The sequence below is a fragment of the Strix uralensis genome, chromosome Z (genome assembly GCF_047716275.1).
Source record: "Strix uralensis isolate ZFMK-TIS-50842 chromosome Z, bStrUra1, whole genome shotgun sequence".
Taxonomy (NCBI): domain Eukaryota; kingdom Metazoa; phylum Chordata; class Aves; order Strigiformes; family Strigidae; genus Strix; species Strix uralensis.
Window position 1 is genome coordinate 4,048,346 of NC_134012.1, and position 23,005 is coordinate 4,071,350.

Consider the following 23,005-nt stretch of genomic DNA (forward strand, 5'->3'; position numbering starts at 1 on the left):
GGAAAGAAATATTTCCTTTTTTTCTTTGCACACTATTTCTCCATTATCGAGTGCTATCAATGTTATGTCTGCTAGCCACTTGCCCTTGAGTATTGCAGAAGTTAAGTCCATGATAATACTGAAATTGAAGACAAAAAAATGTAGGCTGACTGTGATAGAGCAGAGATCTGGAGGGGAGCTGAAATGACAAGGCCGCTTACAGGATCAGGGCCTTACTTATCGTAACGTACGTTTGTATCTACAGTTGCTGTGTGTCAATCTTCAGTCCTCATCTTCCTGGTAGTATCTAGGCACAATGTTCTGAGTGAGAACAAAACGAGGTTGTGAGCCAAAGTTCACTCATATTGCTGGAAAGGGGACAGTGGCACAGGTGGACTTCATGTCATGTCACTTAAAGCTATTTTTTTCCTTCATCTTGTTGAGAGAAGAAGGCAAAAAAAAAAATTTTGTGTAAAACTTCAGTTCTTTAAAATGTTTAATTGACAATCAAAAGCAAACAATGCATTTAAAGGTTATTGTAATTACATCTACTTACATTTTTGTTCCATAAACAACGTTTTGTTAACTTTCCAAATTACGTGGTGTTGCTTTGACCTATTTTTTTAGATGCTTGAAAGGATAATAAAGGATCTGAAAGGCAGTAATTTTGGACTTAAAGTTTGAACCTTGAAAGCATTTATTTTTAGTGTATAACATAAAGGATGCTTAAAGAAGGGGAAAAAAGTAAACCTAGGTCAGGAATGAAAAAGTGCTGTTTTGAGAAAGGTAACAAGCTCTTTTGTTTTAGTTTATTGCTCATCTTTTATTTTTTCAAGGTGCATTATTGCTTTTTCAAATGAATCACCATGCAATATCATTTACAGTCTGACCAACAAAAGCTGTTATTAGTGCTAGAATTAGCGGGATTTCATAGTCTCTTCAGATCTTGTGACTGCTCTGATTGTAATAATGAAAGCACACGTGTATTAAAGACACCAAGCTAATGTAAAATGAAATAATTACTTTAAAATTCTTTTTCAGAGCCATCTGGCTTTCTTCTCAAAGCTTGTATCACCAGGCTGAAGATTATCTGGATATTCTTTTGCTAGCCACTTGAGAAATATTTGGGATTCAGGAGACGATTCAGGAGACAGAAGACATGCTGAAGTTCTTGGAAACTATGTGTCAGCGTCGGTGGCTCCAAATGGAAAAAAGGACTGCAGAGAAATCCGACCAACACCAAGCATCTGTTCTGAAGAATGTGGCTTAAGGTTTTCAATGTGGAGTCAGCCTGCTAATGCATGCAGCTGTAGTAGAGGAACACACAAAAGCAGAGAGTAGATGGGTACAGGGACAAGCACTCCCGTTTCATCAATTCTGCATGAAAGATTTTCCTTCATGATATGTCCGGATTGAAATGTTCTTCACTCTAATTGACCTTAAAGAATAACCACGGATAGAAAGATTTACTAGCAGATAATTACAGACCTTCATTTATGAGATTTAGGTTTTCAACCAGAGAGCCTGAGAACGAAATATGAGTCAAACTGCTACTCTCTGAGTCCAGAGAACTGGGGTACAAGACTTTATCTGACACTGTGGGAGGAAAAAAGTGTATTGTCTCCTTGAACCTCACAAGGTGACATAAAAATGAACACATCTTCCTGCAATATAGCTTTTATTGTAGCACCTAATTTTACCCTAATGACGCAAAATGCTCAACTAATATTGGTTTCTGTTAAGAGCAAGGCCCTGTTTGTTACGCTTGCTGTAACTTTTATTTTAAACCCGGTAATTATAGGAGGCACAGGTGGTGGTGCCCATAGCTAAGGCTGCCCATGATTTCCTGTAATAAGAATCTTTTTTATATAGATGTTTACATTATAGCATCAAGTCTTAAAATACAGAGAAATACCAGGATTTAGGTGAGGAGTGCATCTTTAAAATATCTCCTTCCCCCCCTGGGTTGCATGTATTATGTCATGCTCTTCGAACACCTTATCATAAACTTCTTTTTCTATCAGACTCCGGCCTCATTTAGTGCAGAGAGTGTACTATTTTCTGGGCTTGAATTGGGCTTGTTTAATGAAGAAGACTTTTGTCTGAGTCATTTGTTTCTGAATTTGGTTGGAGAACAGGGAACGTGTCAGTGGGTTGCAAGATGGTTTCATAACTAAAGACTATCGAATGCTGCTCTTTAGTACCACACTCTCACCGTACAAGCTTGTCAGAAAAAGCCATTGATAGATAGTGTCAAATCACAGATTTTCCCATAACATCTCATAGAGGCATAGTCCCATCTATGATATTCCAAGATGTGCAGAGCATCCCGCTGAATGTTTGGAGAAACACACAGCTGGTCACCCTGAGTCAATCTGAAATCCGCGCCCTCCTCCCCCTTAGGCTCTTGTCAGAAACCCAGGCTTTTCAAATGAGTTTTTAGTAGATACAAAGTGGAAATCTGAGTATGTTTAGACTAACAAAGTCTACACTAATTTATATGAGAAAATCCCCATGGGTTTGTTATAAGATTATGTTGTTGAAATTGGCTTCTTCCCACTATTTCCACACCCAGACATGACAACAAATCTGCTGAGTCCCATGGCTTTGATTTCTTACATAAAGAATTCAGGGTCAATAGGATGGAAGATATGACTGTGTTAACTCAGGCCTGTTTCCCTTGACAAAATTTTGGCTAGAGACCTGAGTTTTCCATTCCTTTCATCTAGTTGATAGTGAGGAAAAAAAAAAAAAAATGAAAAGATGACTGATGTTCTAGGTAGGGTATATGCATTGATTTTCATACATAAAAATGAAATATTCTCAGAACAGAAGACAATATAGATTATTTGTCCGAATTAAATTCAACATAAGGTGGACATATAATGCAGTGGTAAGTGGCACTGGAGGAATGGTGATAATTCACTACTGCACCACTTTACAAAAGTATATCATGTTTTAGACTGCTGTCTAGACAAATCTCTTCTTACAAAGATACTTCAGTAATCTCCTTGGAAGTGCAGCGTCTAAACCAAGTAATATCAATTTGAGTTACAAATACGAGCTGTTCTTATCTAGAACTTAAGGTCAGTAGCAGATGTTACAAATTCCTATAGACGCATGCCCAAAGACAAGGTTTTTTGTTTTTTTTAATGGCAGAAATCTGCTAGCTATTCTTGCCTTATCTGCAACAGCTGAGCAATCTTTCAGTGCCATGAGGAGATTGAAAACTTGGCTCATATCTAGCATGGACAAGCTTGCCTTAATCACATTGCTCTTTTACATGTGCACAAGGACATCAACATTGACAGTGCTACAGTAAAGCAGCCATTTGCTGAAAACAACTGTCAACATTGTCAAGTTTTTTGGAACCTTTTATAATGTGATTTGTGTGACAAAGCTTGTATAATTCTGTTTATCAGCTGCAGTTACAAATTTCCGTGAGGGGGATATACGGAGAAACATACTGGAGCTGGATTTTCTATCACCAGCTCCTACCTGACACTCTAAAGCGAGTGGATTAGAAAACATTGCAAGACAAATGAACAGCAGCCGCCAGAGCTTCCAGTCCCGTTTAAACCAATTTTGAGAGTTTTCACAAAAAGTTGCAAAAATTGAAGTAAAAAGATTTTGTCCTTCATTTAAAAGTCAGGCTTTTTCTAAATTCTTCATGCATTTTTCCTTCTGTACTAATCTTGACATTGAACCTGTAAAGATATGCTTGAAAAAAGAATCATAATTAAGTTATATGTGGTGCTAGTTGATACCTGGGATTTTTTAAAACCCAACATGAAAGGCTCAGAATAGGCAGAAAATAGGTAAATACTACAAAGCACATGGTAAAATGTTGCAAATGAGACAGAAACCTTATTTAGAATTAGACTAATTTAGACTCGGGACTGGTGCCTAACCTGTGCCTACACCAGCTATTGGCAATTCTCAGCTCTTCCAGCACATCTCAAGACCAGTCTCTTAGCATCTGCCACTCTTCAAGTTACTGGACCACCAACACAAATCTGCAAATGGCTCTTGGCATCCTTGGCACCACAACACTTCCAGCTCATTTTATTCTGCTCTCATATTTTCCTAGGTATAAGTATTTTAAAAAATCACAAAAATCTAACAGTATTAAACAGTTGGCATTTTGTTACTAGCAATCTGAAAGTATATGAATTTATCCCCAACCAAATTTCATCCCACCGACTTAGTGCTGCTTCTGATTACCTGAAGTCCTAATTCCTCCAGCTTGCTTTACAGAAGCGGTTTTTCTCCCTTTCAATCAACTATTCTTCCTATTGATCCATAAAAAAGCTTGTAAAGAAGAATCGGGCACATTTGCCCAAAGAGATCCCGTCTCCCATCCCAGATACATTGTGAGGAGCACTTCGCGTTTACTCCTGCGGTTCTCTTCAGACTGTGCATTAACGCTGTGGGAGCTACCGGCCCCGAACTCCTGCACTGTCCCCGTGGAATGCTAATGAGTGCTCTAAACTGAGCCGTTAACAACAAACTTTCTCTGTATCACCTTAATCACAATTTCTAAAGATGCGTTTTATGTATGTATCAGCTGTAGCCCTGTTGATGCTCTGAGCAGTTTCAATTGATTTTTCTAACACATACTTGCAATGCCTGGGAGATATCTCAGCACAAGCTGTACAATTACTGGTATTTATCTTGAATTAAAGAGGAGGGTGGGGGGGAGGAGAGAAGGGAGAGGAGCGATTGTGGGCACAGTACACATTAGGCCCAGAGAGTTTCATAACTCCCAAGAGAATCTAGTGCACACTGTCAAAGTGAATGGTGTCTCACAGTTAATTTGGTTGGTGGCCAGGGGCTACAAATAATTCTCTTGCCCATAGCCAAGGTTACTCAGCTGTATAATAAGGATGAAAGCCCTGACTTCTGCAAAGACTCAGAATCATGGACGTGGTTTTGCCATGCAGGGGAAGCGTTAAGTTATACAGAATTGTATAGATGTTTCTCTGAGCTTACAGTGTAACACATTTCTAATTGTTCCTAAAGTTTAGGAAGAATAAAACAGTTAATCTTCATGATGACAAAAGGAAGCAGGAAAATAAAGTGACACACTTGAATGAACTGTGAGGAAATAAAGTGCACAACATGTGATAATGCCATGACTCTATGTTACTGTGCATTTCTGGGCTGAAAAGATATGGCTTGATGGGTAATTTGTCATGCTGTGCAATAGAGAGCAACAGTAAAGAGACTTCAGACAGAAGAAAATTACACAAATAGTAGGGTGGAAAGGTATAATTGAAGATGGCAAAAGACTGAAAGAAAGACATTTAAAATTACTGTACTGACCTACTAAATGCACTTGGGCGTGGAATCCTGGCCCCACAAGAAGAGGCATTAAATGACTGCAGGCTGTGTCACTACTACAGGATAATGCCAATTTAATGGAGCTCTTAATGGATAAAAAAACATCCAGTGTTAGCTGAAAAAAGTCAGACCTTTGTTTTTTGCATGCATGCACAGCCTGAACAAATAGTGAATTTACAACAAGGGAAAAGCTACCTATGGCCAAGCTGGTACCTGGTATCTGGACCCATGGAACCAAGACGTCGCTTTCTTCTTGTAAACTGCACGAGGACATGTGGTGCACTGTGTCTGTAGACAGCCCTAGCAAGCTAAGTGAGTATCTGCTGCTACTTTAGCTGATTTGTCCTCTTGCCACTGAAGAGAGAAATTGTACCCAGAGATACTGTGCTCACTTCAGAGAAGCTAGCAGAGACAAAGGTCATCATACATGTCAGCATGTCCACTGTTGCTCAAACTCTTGGTTCCTTAGCAAAAGTTCTTGCAAGGAGTTTGAGTCTCTCCCTAGGACATGGAATCTTGTGCTATAGAGAGAAAATGAGGTGCCTTCCAATAAGTTATCTACAAATAACCTTTCTTTCATCCTTCTTCCTGCTCTTCTTCCCATACTCTCCTAGCACATCAGTGAAAGTGCACTAATGGAAGCAGAGGGAGGCCTTATTTTTCCTTTTGATTTATTACATATTAATTACTAGTCTCAGAAAGATGTTGTGAGTGCACATGAAAAATATCTGAGCCCTTCATAACCACTAGGATGAGGGCTACCAAAGATAAGGTCTATTACTGACTGCCCCAAGTCGCCATGAATGTGAAAAGTTCGTATTACTAGCTAACTTCCGACATTCACTGATGCACTTCTGTATAACACAAAGAGGAATATCACCAGCACGTTAATAGCTTTGTCTTTTCTTTGCTTTAGGAGCCTTTTGAATTCTACCTCCATATATGTGTGCTCTTTTATTCAAGAGAAATCAGAATGCATCTCTTTCTCCCCTCAGGGCTACCTGAAATACCAGAAAATCATACTGAAATGAGCTTCCTGAGGTTTTCTGATTGTGGGTACAGTATACTGGCACAACAGGGAAAGCATTGCTGATTTAACAGTTTGCCAGGTTCCTGAAGCACCCACTCTGTGTGAAGCCTGAACTAAAGAAAGCCAGAGCAGCTGCAGAATGAGGACTACCCCATTGCAGAGATACACTAAACCATTTTGCTACTGTACAAATATTTTGACCATAAAAATAAATTATCTAAATTGTGAAACTGTAGCTAGCCTGCTGTCAAGTTAGATAAACAATGAAGCAATCCAGAGACTCCAATAGCAATTGTTGTTCCATGACCTATGCTTTTCAAAAGGCCACTTCTAGTGTCTTTAAGTACTAAATGAAGAGAATACTTTAGTAAAATAAGTTTCTGTGTTTGTTTATCACACACCATTTGGTAATAGTCAGGGCCTTGTGTGATTCTGTGGCAATTAAATTTGCCAGGGAATCCACCCACTGCTGCAGACACACACTGCAGGATGCAGACTGTCATTTTTAAAACTAAAATAGGGAATTTTTTTTGCCTTTAGTGGTAAAGAAAATCTTCCAGATGTTAACTGAAAATAAAGTCATGCAGAGATCCATGCCCAAGTTTGCAGACAGCCTAACACAATAGTTCTAACAGGCATGAATTACCCCTTGATTTTTTTAGTTAAGCCAGAAAAGTTGATAACCATTATTTAAATGGTCAGTGATCCTAAGTATTTCACAGCTACTTGTTATCCTAATCTCTGCTTCCCAGACCATCTTCATATTCTTGCCAAATTTGATAAATTTCAACTTCCCCACATCTACTCCCCAAACCTTCTGTTTATTGTGCTGACAACTCTTGGTCTCAATATTGCAGTCTACAGCTCACTTAAAAATGAAAAATTAAGTCTGGCATAAAATCAATAGGATGCAATATAAGATTAAATGCCATACAATGCTGAATTCATCGGATCATTCTGGTAAAGACTTCCATTTTTTTTAATTTACTTGCAGCAGTGCCTAAAATCTCAATCTTTTGCTAGAGAAAACTGCAGCAGAATTTAGGTCAAGTGAGCTGCAGCATAAGATAGGGTCATAAAGAAAGCGTATCACAGTATGCCAGCCATAAGTAACAGTTCCGATTCAAGTCCCTATGTAAAAAAGTTATGGTGCGCTCATGTATCTTATCCATCTCAAAACCTGCGTGCCTTATTGACGTTTCCCAGACTATAGGATATGAATATAAAAGTAACATAAGATCCAGGACCTCAGCTGGTGTAAATTAGTGTCTGTTCAGTGGGAGTGATGCCAGTTGTGTTGGCTGAGGACTGGTGCATGGAAAATGACTGGGAAAATATAGATGGAATTGTGTATAATGTTTCCTATTAGTAATCTTATGTTCAAGCTTTCCCAAAGAGATCAGAGGCTGTCTCCTTGTCCTCACAAAAAAAAAAAAAAAAAAAAAAAAAAAAGAAAAAAAAGAAAAAATCCACCTTTCCTTGAGGTTTACTTCTCAGTCAGCTACAAAAATCACGGTTGATCAGCCAGGGGCATTGCTCCATTTTCTGCTCTTAGGACACAAATTATTACTCACCAACCTTGAGAAAGAAGTTAGGAATGAGAGAGTGAGTTGATCCTTGCCAGGGTGCAATCCTTCCCTTGGCAAGGTGAAGTTCCTGCGCTGTTCCCCTGGCACAGCTGTGTAAACAGGTATGCTTCTGGCCTGATTTATGCAGCCGTAGCTTTAGGAAGAAGTCATGGCATGAAACCTTGGACAACTCTCAAAAGAAAAACTTCAGCTTAAAAAATTGTTCTTAGCGTTTAAGACTGAATAATTTATTCACTGCAAAGTAGTCCTTCATGCTGGCTTTAATACCAGAAAACAAATTCATGTAATTGACAAAAGTGGTAAGAACACATTAGTGTTCATAGAACAGCTCTGCTTTGCTTCCTTATGGAGATTTTGGCTTTTCTGTTATTCGGGGCTTTTATACATAGTGAGTAAAAACTCATTCAAGGCAACCTAGAGAAAATACAGGACCTGAGCTCATTTCACACTATTTTGACTATACTTATGGGCTAAACAGTGGTATTATACCCCTACCAGAATGGTGGAATTTTCAAGACTATTAGTTTTCATTTGAAAATGGACAAGAGCTATCCCTCACTAGAGGGTCATAAATTGATCTCATGGATTTATACTATAAGTAAGCTGGCTTAATTTGGCAGAATCACCCAGCAAAATAATTGCATTAACCTGCAAATTCTTCCTCAAAAACCAACATTTACAAAGCATATTCTGTAGCCTGAGGTTTTAGCCTCATCTTTTATTTTCCCAACAGCATTCCAACTCCCTTTCTCAAGCAGCTACACCCATAGCCTGTGCCCAGAACATTTACAGGAGGAAGCTAAGCTGGAGTTATTTCTTTCCTGAAAAGGATTTCCTATTATATTTCATAACCTGTGATTTCAAGGATAGAGAATGGAGCCCTGAGGCTCTCATAACTATGCTTACATATCTTTGGTAGCTCTAGGCTTGCATTTGCTGGACCAAGTGGGTCAAATCCATCACCCTATCCTCCCTAATTCATTTGTGACAGAAGCGAATATGTCCAAGCCATACTTCAGCAGATCTAATTTGTACTTCATAGTTTTCCTCTCACCCCACTGCCTGTCACTGTTCTATAGTAGGAATCAAGTGATTGGCTTGGCCAAGATACAGCAGTTGTGACTGTTTTCCCACCTACCATGCTGAGGAGTAAGACGACCAGGAGCAGAAGGTCCACTTCAGGCATAGCTGTCTACTCCTGTCACTGTAGGCTAGAAGCCTGCCAGCCACACAGCAGACTACATGTTTTATCCAGGTCACGAAATACCTGGATTTCCGTGACAACGGAATTACACCACTCTCCACATGGATGAACATCTGCAGGTACAGAAGCTTCCAATGTGGGCAATCACATTTTCATCCTCTGTCCTGGGAGGTGTCACCCTCTTTCCACCATCACTGAAGTTAGAAACACACATCCACTGTTTTTCTTCTTCTTTTTGTCATGCAACTGTTGTTTTATCTATGCTATGACCAAAAAATTTTCCACCTGCACTCATGTGCTGGGAGAGGATGAAGTGGCTAGTGCTGGCTGTCCTCTGCATGGTTCCCAGTTTTTCATTCTGACAACACCTTCACCTTGTTGAAGAAAACTCCCTCTGGCTCAATGAAGCTGTGCAGCTATGACATCAACGCACATCTACTTTTCTCCTAATTTGTTGATGATGGTTGCAGTCATGCTTGAAACAAGATGAACTGAGGACTCCATCAAACGCGCATCATTCCTCCCCCAAAAATACAAAGCCAGTGCATTCTTCCCGAGAGCCTGTACGTATACTCTGTACTGCATTTCTACGAACACACCTGCAAGACAAGGACATGTTTTCCACTCCCTTTCCACAATCTCAACCTGACCTCATCCAAAACACATTGATTAGGACCATCATGAAGAAAGACGACCTAGGCAGATGCATTTTGTGAACCCTATGACCGCAAGCATTGATAAGGGAAAGAGAAAAGAAGAAGCTGTCAAGGCTCGGGTTGCCCTAACAGGCTGTCATGGCCCTGATAAGCCTTCCCCAGGGCCTCTCCTCCCCCACACCCATGCCCCCAGACCCAGGAGCTCCAGTTAAGCTCAGCCCAGGGCCTTAATTAGCCAGAGTTATGTTTTAGGTGTAGTAGTCTGTGGATGGACACTGGACCTTTGCTGTGGGTAGCTGTCTCCTGGTAGGCCCTTCCTTTGTCATAGCTTTGTCACTAGTCCCATCTTTGTCCTGTCCAGCTGTGTTGTAGCCCCATCTCCAGCTCTGTCCCTGGTTCACTGCTCCTGGCTTCGCTCTCCAGGTGATCCCTGACTGATTACTTCACCCTGTGCAGACTGTCTGGACTAATTACAGTCTTCAACCTGGACCATACGACATTCCCTGAAAATTTAATTAGAGCAGCTCAGTATGTACCTACCTCATCAGAAAGCTGGACACATTAATGGCCAAGCAATATCTGCCCAAAGTCAAGTCATTAAATGACCAAGTGAGATGATCACAGTAAGCACCCTAAGTTTCCATTTTACACATCTTATCTGATGTATTTCAATTGTTATAAATACTATTATAATCACTCCAGCTTGATGGCAGCTGATGTGCTATACATGTCTGAGAGAGCGGTATCAACTAACTACGTTATCTATAATGCCATGCCTGCAATTACTACTACTTCACAACTTATCATTAATGCATTTGACAGGGTTTTTCCAAAGTAACATTTATTTAGAGGTTAATCAAAATTCCTAAGACTGCCATTTATTATAATCTGATTTTGGATAATTGTCCAAATCAGTGGCTCTTAGAGGCAGCAGTTTTGTCTCAGTCTCAATGAATATGGTACATTAATGCCAAAAAATAACAGACGATTAGAATTACATTTTTGTAGATAAAAGTGGCTATTGCAAAACTCAGTTCTTCAGAATGTATGAATTCTACTAGGAATTTTTTTGTCTACTAGTTTGAAGGCTGGACAATGCTTGCAGCCATACTAAGAGCTGGGAGAGTGGGACAAAGAGAGGAAGTCAAGGTGAGGTTAGTTCCTGTGGCATTCCAAGGAGCAGGAAAAAGGAGTAAAGAGAGAAAGAACAAGCTATCTATTCATCCTTTTGCACTAGAAATTGAGACCACGCAGGTCAGGAGCAAACAGCAGCTGACACATCTGTCCATACACAATGCAAAACACACACTGTTTAGTGTGCACCTTAGTAAGCCCTCAGATTCTGTGATAATATTAACTCCAGTGCTTAAAATATCACAAATATCAGAATTAGTTGCCATGCAGCTCTAAGCTGGCTCTATGCACACAGGCATGCCAACAGCTTTCAATCACTTCCTCCCCCTCTTTGGTGCCAGATTCCCAACCGAAGCCTCAAACAAGCATGCACGACCTGGTATCTTCCTGGCGAATTTCTCTTTGGCAGATACACCATTTGAGCGGGCAGCAGGTACGTTCCTAAGACTGTCCCTGAATTTCTTCCATTATTCCAAAATCTGTAGGTGTTAAAATATTCCCAGTGAAAAAACTTTATGTGTCTTCTTAACATATGTAATCTAGAATACCATTCCTCCTGTTCATTTCAAGTAACTGCTGAATCATTCTAGAAAATCCCGGATAAAGCACATACCTAAAAAGGATAACTTTAAACCTTAATGGTTGAAATTTGGCAACTCACAAACAACGAAACATCTCAACATGAGATCTTAGGCAACCTTGTGTATGGCTGTGGTACCAGATCCACACAAAATAATAGCTTTCAACTCAACTCTTCATATAGTATGAAAGGCTTAAAACAAGAAGGAGGCCCACTTGTTTATCAGTAAGCATCTTTTGTAGACATCAGGACAAATGCAAAATAAATGTCTTATCTACTGAACAGAACATTTTATAAAACTGGAGCTTGCGGGAGTTTGGGAGACAATAGCAAGATATGAAAAATGGTTTGCAGGAACAGGAGTTGAATCATTTTTATATGAGACTGGGAATCTTTAGCAAAACCCTTTATTCCACTGATCCTTTCCAATGTTTATTATAAATGCTCCTTTTCAAATAATTAATTTGACAATACACCATATTGCCGATTTGCACTAAAATGTTTTAGTTCTAAAAGCTTGTAACATTTTGAGGTTTTCAGTTTTGCTTTTAGATATTGTCTGTGAATCACTCCGTATCATATTTATATTTCAGTTCTTGGGCAACTATACTGGCAATTAGTATGTAAAACAGTTACACAAAACAGCAGATCAGTCTGTAATAAATCATACTTTGGCAGAGAAGGTCACTATTAATTTATTACTTTAAAGTAACTTATAATCGGTGTAACTGTTCTGCAGTAAACATTCCTGAGGAAGCTCTCTTCTCTTTCCTCTGTTGACAGAATCCTGGAGCGCGTTTAAATTAATGGCGTACACGTACCTGAGTTCCCACAGACTGCAGCTGCTCACACTGCTTCCACTCCTTCAGCGCAATGCTATAGATCTATTCACATGTATCCCAGAACCGTTTTTCGGGTTTTTTAACTCCGACAAAATCTAACAAATTCTGGTTTGTTGCAAGTTGGGTATTTGTAGCCCCTGGAACAGGCATTTGTATGGCAGCAGGCTGCCATCTAACCCTTGGAGGTGAACCCGCTGTGACAGAGGCCGTGACACGGCCTGCGCCGAGCTGCACAGAGCCTGCTCTGGTTGAAACGCCAAGTTTGGGCCCTACCACAACATCTCATCGCTTCCTGCCTGTGTGCTCCACATATTATGTTACACAAGCACAATGGCTATCCAGCGTTCTTGCATGTGTCAGAAATTACTTCCTCTGCCTACATTAGTAACTTCTCCCCACAGTTTCTTTTAAACCTCTTAAAAAAAACCTGGAGGTAGGGGCATTGGAAGTGCTCGTATAGGTGTGTACACAGCTCTCTCAAGTATTTCAGCAGAACCAGTAACTCACTGCAAGGTCAGATTCTTCTCTCTCATTCACCTGTCTACCCTTCCACTTCAAGGGGTTTACTTTTCCTTTTTGAAAGTTGTTTTCATTTCAGGACATAAAAAAATGGAAAAGTAGAGAAGCGTATTCCAAAGTTTTCTCTTTTTCCCACTCTCAGAGATGTGCTTTTGCCAAGAAAGGTTGGACCAGATGATCCTTGAGGTCCCTTCCAACCTGGTATTCTATGATTCTGTCATTCTCTTCTTGCCTGCCTTCAGCTGCATTTATGACAAATCTGACTGTTTCTGCAACACAGCATGCATCTCCCTCTGGCTACAAACAGCCACTGCCATGAACAGAATTATTCCTTCTTAAACACCATCTCTTCCTTCTGACTCAGTGTCTACCTCCTATCTCACTCTGTGTTTAACCATTCTCTTTTAACTTATGGAACTTATTTCTGAATATTTATTGTGTAACTTGTTTCCTAAAGTTCTTCTGCTTTGAAATGTTGCTCCCCACCACTAACAGCCACTTAAATGGACAGATATCTCACCTTATCTACCTTAACCCTGCCCTGAAAACTGTTCAGAATGCTGCAGCTAAACTCACCTTTTTTCCTGCTGCACTTCTACTGTCTATATAACTCAAAATTTACTTTCTCTTCAGGAACAGAATCCCAGCTCCGCTTCTGTATTAGGAAAACCTACCTAACATTGCCCTCCCTCTCGCTTGCCAAGTGTATGTTTACATTCTTTCTGCTTTTCAGACTCTGCACAATGATATAGGGAAGGCCACATTCAACTTCACGTTAGTATGTTTAGTGCTGTAAGCACGTTTTTGAGTATGTTTATGAACGGGGTGTTTCACACTATCATATTGCTATTGTAACTGTGTATTTCCCTCCTGGCAACTATCTGCTCCTACCCGTGGAAGCAGATTCTGCGTTTTCAGCTTTCCCACCCCTTTTCAAGCCCAAATTTGGGCCATCTTTGTTGTGTAGAAGTTCCTCAAATGCAGCTGCCTTTTAGTCAGCCAGGTTTCTTTCTCAGTCCTTTTCAGCTGGGCATGTTTCAAGCACGGAAGGGTCAGAATTTAGGGCCCGTTTCCACTCTGATGACTCCAAAATAACAGGAGGTGCTCCTTGGAGAATTTCTTGTCTACATTTTAGTCTGCTGATCATCTTTAAAAGCCTTCAAACAACTCAGCTCACTTTTATTTTCACAGCAATACTCCTTACACCTTTGCCATATTCTTAAATGTTTTCCATTTTTTTTCCCTGCGTATTTGTATTTGATCTATAAATTCAAAATGTGTGCAATGAGACTTTATGTTTGTGAAGTACTTGTAAGTTGATGGTGCTATAAAAGTGGTCTGTGGAAAACTAAAATAGTAATAATAAGTTGGGCATATGATGATCTAGAGTTGTATAATATGCCCATTATCATACGATCTGTGCAGTTTTGTCATAGCTTTTTAGCACCTGAAAAACTGAATATAGGCCAAATGTTGTATCTCTATTTTACGTGATGGAGAAGGGAGACAGATTTTATCTGCAATATGCTCAGGCTGACTTTCTAGCATTTTGGAAGTGATTCTTTAACAAATGCTAGAAAAAAAGACATCTTGGATTAAAAAGCTAAAAATCATAAAGCTGAGAACATATTACTTAGATGAAGATTTATGTGCCCAAGTGATACCACTAGCAATTTTCCTCATCCCTTTCCTTTCCTGAGATCTGTGGCTAGGAAGAATCAGATTTTTGCCCGTTACGTAGTGGCAACAGGGCAAATCTTGTTTCCCCCATTTCAGTGCGGTAGGGTCAAGGCCAGCCTTCACTATATTTTGCAGTGCACCTGAGTAATCCTGCCATTCAAGTACATAACTGAAATTGTATTTGTTCAGGATGATGAACAAGGTCAGAGCTTCCTTGTCCACGTCAGACTAAATGTGCAGAAAGCTGAACTGAGACTAGTCTCTCTTTCCACTTCCCCAGTTAGTAATCCAGCAACCTTGACCTTGTAGCAAGGACAGGCACATGATAGAAGGGAAACGTACAAAATTGTCATGTGTGCTGCATCCTTCCCTGGGGGCTGAAAGCTTCACCTCTCTGATATGCTTAGTTGGCTCAGAGTGAAAGTTCTTGAGAGCAATCACAATCCTAGGTCTCATGTGGCAATCTGCAGAACGAATGGGCCTGCCCACAGGCAGATTACCCACCAAAGCTTTCACAGAGAGTCAGGCAGGTTCAGCTGGCCCACACCACGACCATACTTCTTAAATAAAATCTTTACACATTTGTAAATGCACATACATAAATAAAAGCCTGGTATGGAGAACCTAGCATGTGAAAAGGTAGCAACTTTCATTAGACAGCAAAGTTTTACAGCATTTTTACAAAGGCTGTTCCAGCCACATCAGTGGAGAGATCATTTCTGCCATCTGCACTCAGCAGGGACTGGGGTGTCGAGACAAGGTGGCAAATAAAAACAGTAACAGCAGTAAATTAAAATAATGTGCAGAGATACAAACTTAGCAAACCAAGACTCTAAACCAGTTGGATTTCAGTGAGAACTACTGGATCTTTCCAGACAGAAATGTGTTTTCTTGATAGCAGTTGCAATTAGCAAGGCATTTTAGTGTTACAACCTGGCCCAGGTGGAGAAAATGTTTCCCATCGACAAAATTAAGACAGGATTTTTAAAAAATGCATACAGGATGTTAACTAATGGGTAGAAATCACTCATTTTCATACTTTGTAAATGAAACTACATTAAAAGTGTGCATCAGTTGTACCAGTTAATAGGTGGAATTCCAAAAGAGTTTTGAATGTGAGCCAAGGCAACTTTGAAATAACTATATTTGATCTGCAAGGATATTCTTCAGAATGAGAGTTTTGAAAATAAATGTGGTTCATGCCTATGCTTCTTTCTCTGCATGGAAATATGGACACAGAAAAACCCTTATTTCTGTTAGCTCTTTGCTTTGATATTTTAACTAAGTAGTGGGGCAGACACATCTTAATAGGAAAATTATTATTTTGTATTTGACTTATTTTTATGCTAAAGCACCTCCTTTATTTTCAGTCTTTTGGTTCAGTTTCAAGACAATTGTTAAGCTCTTAACTTCTGTGACCCGCTAAACAGAGATACAGGCAGGTATGGCTGTTTCCAAATTAAAATAGTCTGACTTCTTAGTATTTTTTCTGATTTCTTTTCCAGAAAGACAGAAAAATAAAACCAGACTCGTTTAATGCAATTAGAGCAGTGCCTAAGTCTGATGGCAATATGAACTGTGATCATTGTTTTTCAAACAGTAATGGATCATCAAAAATTTGAGAATTTTCATTTATTAGGACTTTTTGAGTCTTTGTTTTTAATCTTGTAATCTAAGAATGAGAGCTGATAGGAGGCTTGAAATAAAACACACGATTTTATCAAATATGATGAAAACATAAGATCTTTACTACGACAGATATAAACCCCAAGAACCAAGCTTCCACAAAGTACCTCCTGTATAATTATTAATTAAAAACACTTACTTATTCAGTGCTCAGCTTTGAAACCCTGAATAAGAGAAGTACATATTGCAAGAGAGGTACTTAAAACGTTTCCATGGATACCGGATGATGCCAATCAAGTCCATGTTTTTATCTGAAAGGGTGCCCCTGCAGAGACATACAGCTTGGTGAGTGGTTGTTTATACAAGTAAGTAAATAAGAACCTTGTTTATTTTACAAAAAGCTCCTGACCCACACTTTTTCTCATCACTTTTTCAGAAGAAACATTTTGCTCCTCTTAAATGGCATATTGTAGTAAAATACATATTTCTGACATTTTTCCTTAAAGTTGTTTGAGTTTATGACATAGTTTTCAAACAGAAAGTGGAGCATCGAGGTATGCTACTACCAATCCCAGCAAAACTATGTTGGTGACTCTTTTAACTCTGTGAGAAGGCATACTGATGCAAATTACATCTTTCTATTTCAATCACCAGAAGTCACTTCCAGGAAGGAAAAAAAAAAAAAAAAGGCAAGGGGCAGATATAAATGATAAATACCCTTACCTTAATCCAATAAGGACACACCAAGTTTTGATTGCTTCTCGCAGAAGAGTCTCCATTTACTTTAGCTCCTGTTTTAAAAGTGGTTGGTTGCTAGATTCCCACCGCATAAGTGCTACGAACATGCAATTTTGACATCCAGTCTCTCAACACTGCGTGCTTTCTAATTTTGGGAATGAGATTAATACCTCCTATTTGAGAGGTTTTAGTCTTCTAATATTTCTTTGGATAAAAAAGCACAATGATTTAGTGAAAAGAAAGGCAATCAACTTTAATACTTAACACAGTTTAATAACCTGAATTGAAATATGTGTGTGCTGTATTTCCATTAAAAAAAGTTTCCTTCCAGCCACAATTAATAGAACAAAACCCCGTCTTGTTCAGTGATTATTCTTGGAATACTGTAATTTTAACATCTATGTAAAGGAGGAAAGTTTTTTGCCACGTGCAAGCAATTTGGCCTTCCTTCTCCTCGAAGAAGAAGCGATTCCCGGGTAAGACGACCGATTTGCTATTTTCCATTGGAACTCGCAGCACACTCTGAAGGGGGGGATGGCAGCGCCGGGCCCGTTTGCCAGCGCTGACAAAGGTCTGCTTGTCAGTGATACCTTTTACAGCTAAATTTACTCGGGACTGACAGAAGCAGGTGGCACCTTGGCCTGCCAGACACTTGTGCGCCCGCATCACCCAGCCCACAGGTCAACATCCGAAGGAGAAAAAGCCCCGGGCTGCCGAGGAGAGGGTGAGTGAGGCAAACACAACCCAAACTGGGGGGTTTCTCTTCAAAGCCAGCTGGTCTGGCTTTATTCTACAGGAATTTTTTTACCTGCCAGTTTGATCAACGTAGCCCTCAGCAGGTGCTGACGGGTACAACTTCCTGGAGAAGCAGAAGAAGGGCGCTGGTGAGTTTTAATAGAGAAAACTATGAAAAAAATTATTCTTAAGTCTTTGGAGTCGTTCTGCTTGCTGCAGCACTGGGCGATTCAGCTCCAGGCTTGTGGCTACGCTCGCAAAGCTTTCTTCAAGGGAAAGCAGATAAGCTTTGTAGAATGCCTCACATTTTATTTGATACGGTGCTTGATTTTAGCTTCTGTTGCCAAGAAAAGTTTCTTGAAAGTGACTGGGTATTTATAGTCAGTTTCTTTTAAACTGTTTCTATGAATCTGACTGGAAAGAACACAGAGGATTAGATACAGGAACATCAGAAGCTAGACAGCACTGGGGGTGTACTCTGTGCCCCCCATCTGCCTCTTTTAAAATAAATGAGTTATCCTGGTAATTTCCAAATAAATAGAAAGGACGTGTTGTCTGCAGATTGTTCCTGGTATTTGGAGCTTCAGCAGACATTCCAGAGCCTTAGAAACTCCTTCTGAACATCAGCATAAGATTGCTTTGTGATAAATACAGGAGTGAAATTAACAATGTCTAGAACATTTTACAAGACTCCCTAATCAAAGGATTATCACACAAAACTGTTGCCTTTCACTAAAGTGAAAAGGTAAATTACAAAACAGAGGCTACATGAGAGCACTGCTTGGCATAAGGCTTTTTAAAGACATAATGAATTTACCCAATTTTCCTTATTTTATAACCACAAATTATGCCCGTGTGTGTATACTTTAATTTGCGTAAGAGCTGGGAAACTCGATGAAGGGGGAAAAAAGATTTATTTTTCTAGAACAATAAGATTTCAATTAATGTGAAAATGTAGGAAAATGTGACCACATGTTAAAATAAATATTTTGGAGGGGAGAAAAGCATTTTTATTATGATTTCTATTTCAAGAACTCATTCTTTTAACTTTGTTTCACAGTATTCATTACAAATTGTTGTGTTAAATTGAAAACATTTATTTAAGCAAGTAAACAGACAGAAAACTTGACCATATGAATCTTTTTGAGTAAACAGATTCCATATTCACAATTCACATGCACACCACAGAAGACACTAAAGGGACAAAGAAAGGAATCATACGTCAATATACAGTTAGACTATTTCTGTAGAGGATATTCCCCGTATGTCAAAATAAATGATTTATCAGCAATGGATAGCCTAAGATTAGGCTGAATGATAATACCCGAGGCCCTTTTAAACATTCCCGATCCATGATTTTTTTTCAGCCAGGCTGCTTGTGGGACCAGTACAGTTGACAGGGAACTCCAACCTCAGGAGAGGTAGATCAGGCCTTAATCCTCATCCATTTTCTTCATTTTGGGAGACAGGACAAGCGCAGCAGAGATTATTTTTTTTTCTGGAACATGCTATATGAAAATACTCTCAGTTTTGTTTGCTGCAAGGATACCCTACTGTATGTGAGAATAAAAGACCAGTAGGATAAAACATTACTAGCCAAAGCATAAAGTAGACCTCTAAATATGAAATATATTTTCTCAGATGAAGTATGAAACGTAAAACAAAACAAAAACCCCAAAACTAGAGCTGCCTTTAAACTAAGCAATGTCTGTAAAACATCGCTGTTTCATGCATAACATTTGTAATGTATGGAAACCAAATCCCCTAAACAGTCATTAAAACCAAGCACTGTTAAATCCAAAGACAGTAAATAGTAACAGCAGTTCCTAAGAGTTAACTAGACATTGTATGTGCTACACTAACCGAAAAAACACATAGCTTTTGGTTTGGAGCCTTCAATTCTGTATACTGTAAGTTCATCAGCATTTTATTGTATTGATTTTAAAGGCTCAGAAACAGTAACTAATGTGACAAACTCCTAAATAATTTCACTAAGTTCCTATTAAATTATTTTATATCTCACTGCATTTGGGGAAAAGAGTATTTTGTAAAATAAAACTTCAGTACAGAATGTTTTGCTTTTCTAGAAAAAGATTGTTTAATGTTGCAAAAGGTGGAGAATACACACTAGATAATTTATACCATTAAACTTAAATGAGTGCCCTTTACTGGTCTTTTCTCCTTCTTATTTTTCTCATCATCAGCGATAAGCACATTAAGTGAAATTCTAAAGTATTTCTATTATTAATGAAATACTGAGAGATTAAGAAATAGAAAAACTTATTTAATACACTGAAAATTTACTGCTATTTCAGCCAGAAACAGAATCAGCCCTAAAATACCTGGCACGTTCATTTATTTTTGTAACAACTATTCCCCATCAACTAAGAGCTCTGTTGTCTTTTTTGCAAACTGGAGCAGTTTATTCTACAACTATCTTTTTATCTCTTTTATTTTGAAAAGCTACAGCCTGGCTCAGCTTTCAACCACATGTTTGTCTTTTCCAATAAATCCAAGCTTTAGTGTCAGGAAGACATCTATATTACTTATTCCATAGTGCGTGTAAATATAAAATGGGATTTAACCACAAAGCTTTGGCAAAAATCGCAATTTAGAGTCTCTATGTTGTGTTCTTCAAAAGTTAATTCAAGGCTTTTCATACAGTGTTACATGGTATTCTCAAAGCATATCATGCCTTCTTCCCCTTTCACTTACGCTGGTGAAAAGTGGACACTTTCCACTGAAGGCAATGAAGTTGCATTTAAAAGTTAGATAAGAAGACGAACTGCATGATAAAAATTAGGGGGGGAAAGTTGGATGAATTGCCTTAATTACTGCTTCATATATGAGCATTTAAAACATGCAAATTTTCCATTTTATATTTCTATTATAAATTTAAAGTGTGTGTGTATATATACACCTGCGTATATAAAGTGTGAGTGCACATGCATATATATATATGTATATAGACACTTTAAATTTATTTTTCCCTTGGTACGCTAAGCAAAATATTATGCTACAAAATATATATAACTTTCTTCATGGACTTTTATTAATCTTTTTTTTTTTCGTTCAAAAATTCGTTGGTTGTTGGTCTGACTCTGTCTCCCTGAAAATCCAAGGGACACATGCAGGTTAGGAAGCAGTGGAGGACTGTCCTCCTCGCCAGCCTGCTGGCAACACAGGGAGCCGCTGCCTCGCCTGGGGGCTTCACACCCCCTCCCCGAGCTGCTGCTGTGGCTGCAGATGGATGGCTCTGCCACCACTCCCCGCCCCTGCACCCCACTGTGGCCCATTCCCATGTGGAGACACCCTCAGCATTCCCACACCACTCCCCACGGCTGCTCGCAGCTCCTCCCTGCTATCCCGTTTCAAAAAATGCGGTTGCACTGTACAGTTCACCATAAACAAGGTAGCATGGACAGGCCCGGCAGCGCACCCCTCGTCTCAATGTACAAATTCGTGCAGATTCAATGTACAGATTTCATCTTCTCCGACGAAAGTGCAAACAATACGTAGCATAGCCAAATTGGGTTTTGTTCCTTTGAAAGCAACGAGCATTATGAGGCAAGTTCTGAAAGCACCTCTTAAGAAACTTTCAATAAAAACGAAAGCAACCATGCATTCTGTGCACAACTCTACAGGCACTGGATTCTAAATCAAGTTCAATAAATAACAGCTTAAAAGGATTTAAGCTAAGGTATACTATTTTGCTGGAAGCATGTAAAATAACTCCACAGAATGAATGAAACAGCAATTACTGCTTCGTTCACCAACATATATATATAATAGTGCTGGTTCATACATATATACTTAAAAGTCGTGCTCAGAGCATACGCTGCTCAATCTAACATTGATGTAGCCAATGCACTGTACCCTCTAACATGACAGAATCTGTCAGGGCAAAACATTAAAAATTGAATAGTACAATACCCAGATGCTAAGAATTAATTCTGCAAAACAAACCTGTTTGTATCTGGGTTTGGTTTGTTTGAAAACCAAAAAAGCTCTCCCCCAATAATTTTCACCTCCCTCCACTTTCTTTTATTGCAATAATGATACCAAAGTACACAAAATCGATGGTTCCTACAGTTTTTGCTGTAGATATCTGCAGCATTCATTCTTTTTGCTCTCTTAAATGGTAGCAGGATATGCTTTATCCAGTATAACTATATGCAAATGGCCCTTTCCCCAGCATCAATCCATTTCCTGAGTTTGAAATTATTGTAGAAGAATGCTCGGTAATAACAAATTAATATCGTGTGCAATAATTATAAAAGTTAATGAAGAGTCTACTAATGTTGAGAAAAATAGAAGAGACTGTGAAATAATCTATTTGTGTATCAGGAGATAGTTCCTACCGTTGGAAAGATATGACCGTCTGCTTAATTATGTGTCTTTGCACTAACTGACTTCATTAACCATTCAATCCTCAGTCACTATGTTTTTGATAGCACTTTAGATCCTAGGCACATACAACCCCACTGAAATGAGATTTTGGGTTGTATTCTTCCTCAAAAATATGAGGGGACTGGCTCCCACTTAAGGCAAAGAAGCACTTGTTTCTTTGTTCCTGGGAGAAACTATTCTTTAAATAGTTTCAGAACTGCTGGGTTTAATCTGCAAAAGGGGTGCAGGAACTCCTCACTGAATCTCACTTTAATCCAGAAATTCTCAACCTGTTAGCAACAGTCCTTAAATTATTTCTGCCCATACGCCTTTTGCCCCATCTTCACCCTACCTGAATATCTAGACCCCAAAAGACCCTTCGGTCTCATTTAAGAGCTAGAAAATCTCATAACTCCCTTCCAAACACGTGCCTGTTCTCCAGCCCTTGCTCCTTTATCTGAGTCCCAGACAGAGGACAAGTAAGTCACGTCCAGAGATACTGGTGGAAAGGGGCTTTACAGCACAGACCCTCAGACTGCTGTAGATCTAAAAGGTAAAGACAAACGCTAGTGCCACCGCAACTTAGTTATTCGAGTGTTACTGAGGGTTTGAAAACGGAGAGGGTAACGACATAGTTAGTGGGTCAGCTCAAGGGGTTTCAATACGTATTTGATTGGCGATTAACTCAATAATAAAAAAAGAACTGAAGTTGTCTCTCTACGGTCCTTACTTGCCTGACAATAGAAAAATAACGCTCAGTTTCAGAAAATTCTTTGATTTGGTAACCAGGTTTCTTCTCCTTTAGCAGTGTCAGTGTAGTTATCTGTAAAGTCACTGCTCAAACCAGACCTTGCTGGTCTGATTGGTGCAGGTTTGCAGAACATAACAGAAGAGAAATGGGAACTTAAATCTGTCCATATCGTACAGGAGCTGTGCAAAGAAGCTCAAACTAGATCATACA

At 39.2% G+C, this 23,005-nt stretch overlaps 1 protein-coding gene and 1 long non-coding RNA gene across 3 annotated transcripts in view; one reads left to right on the forward strand and one right to left on the reverse strand.

Annotated features, from left to right (window-relative positions):
* Positions 1-533: 533 nt before the first annotated feature.
* LOC141938002 (uncharacterized) lies at positions 534-17,026 on the reverse strand. Of its 2 annotated transcripts, none has more exons than XR_012627134.1 (3): positions 16,906-17,026; positions 16,382-16,507; positions 534-1,286 (listed from the first exon to the last, which is right to left on the reverse strand). It is a non-coding gene; the product is annotated as an uncharacterized LOC141938002 (long non-coding RNA). The 2 variants fall into 2 exon arrangements; XR_012627133.1 differs by having other exon boundaries at positions 534-1,417.
* Positions 17,027-17,650: 624 nt separating this feature from the next.
* MEF2C (myocyte enhancer factor 2C) overlaps positions 17,651-23,005 on the forward strand; it is a 140,638-nt gene continuing 135,283 nt past the window's right edge. Inside the window, exon 1 of the mRNA XM_074855300.1 lies at positions 17,651-17,804. The gene's annotated coding sequence lies outside the window, so the exon portion shown is untranslated. The remainder of the gene's footprint in view (positions 17,805-23,005) is intronic.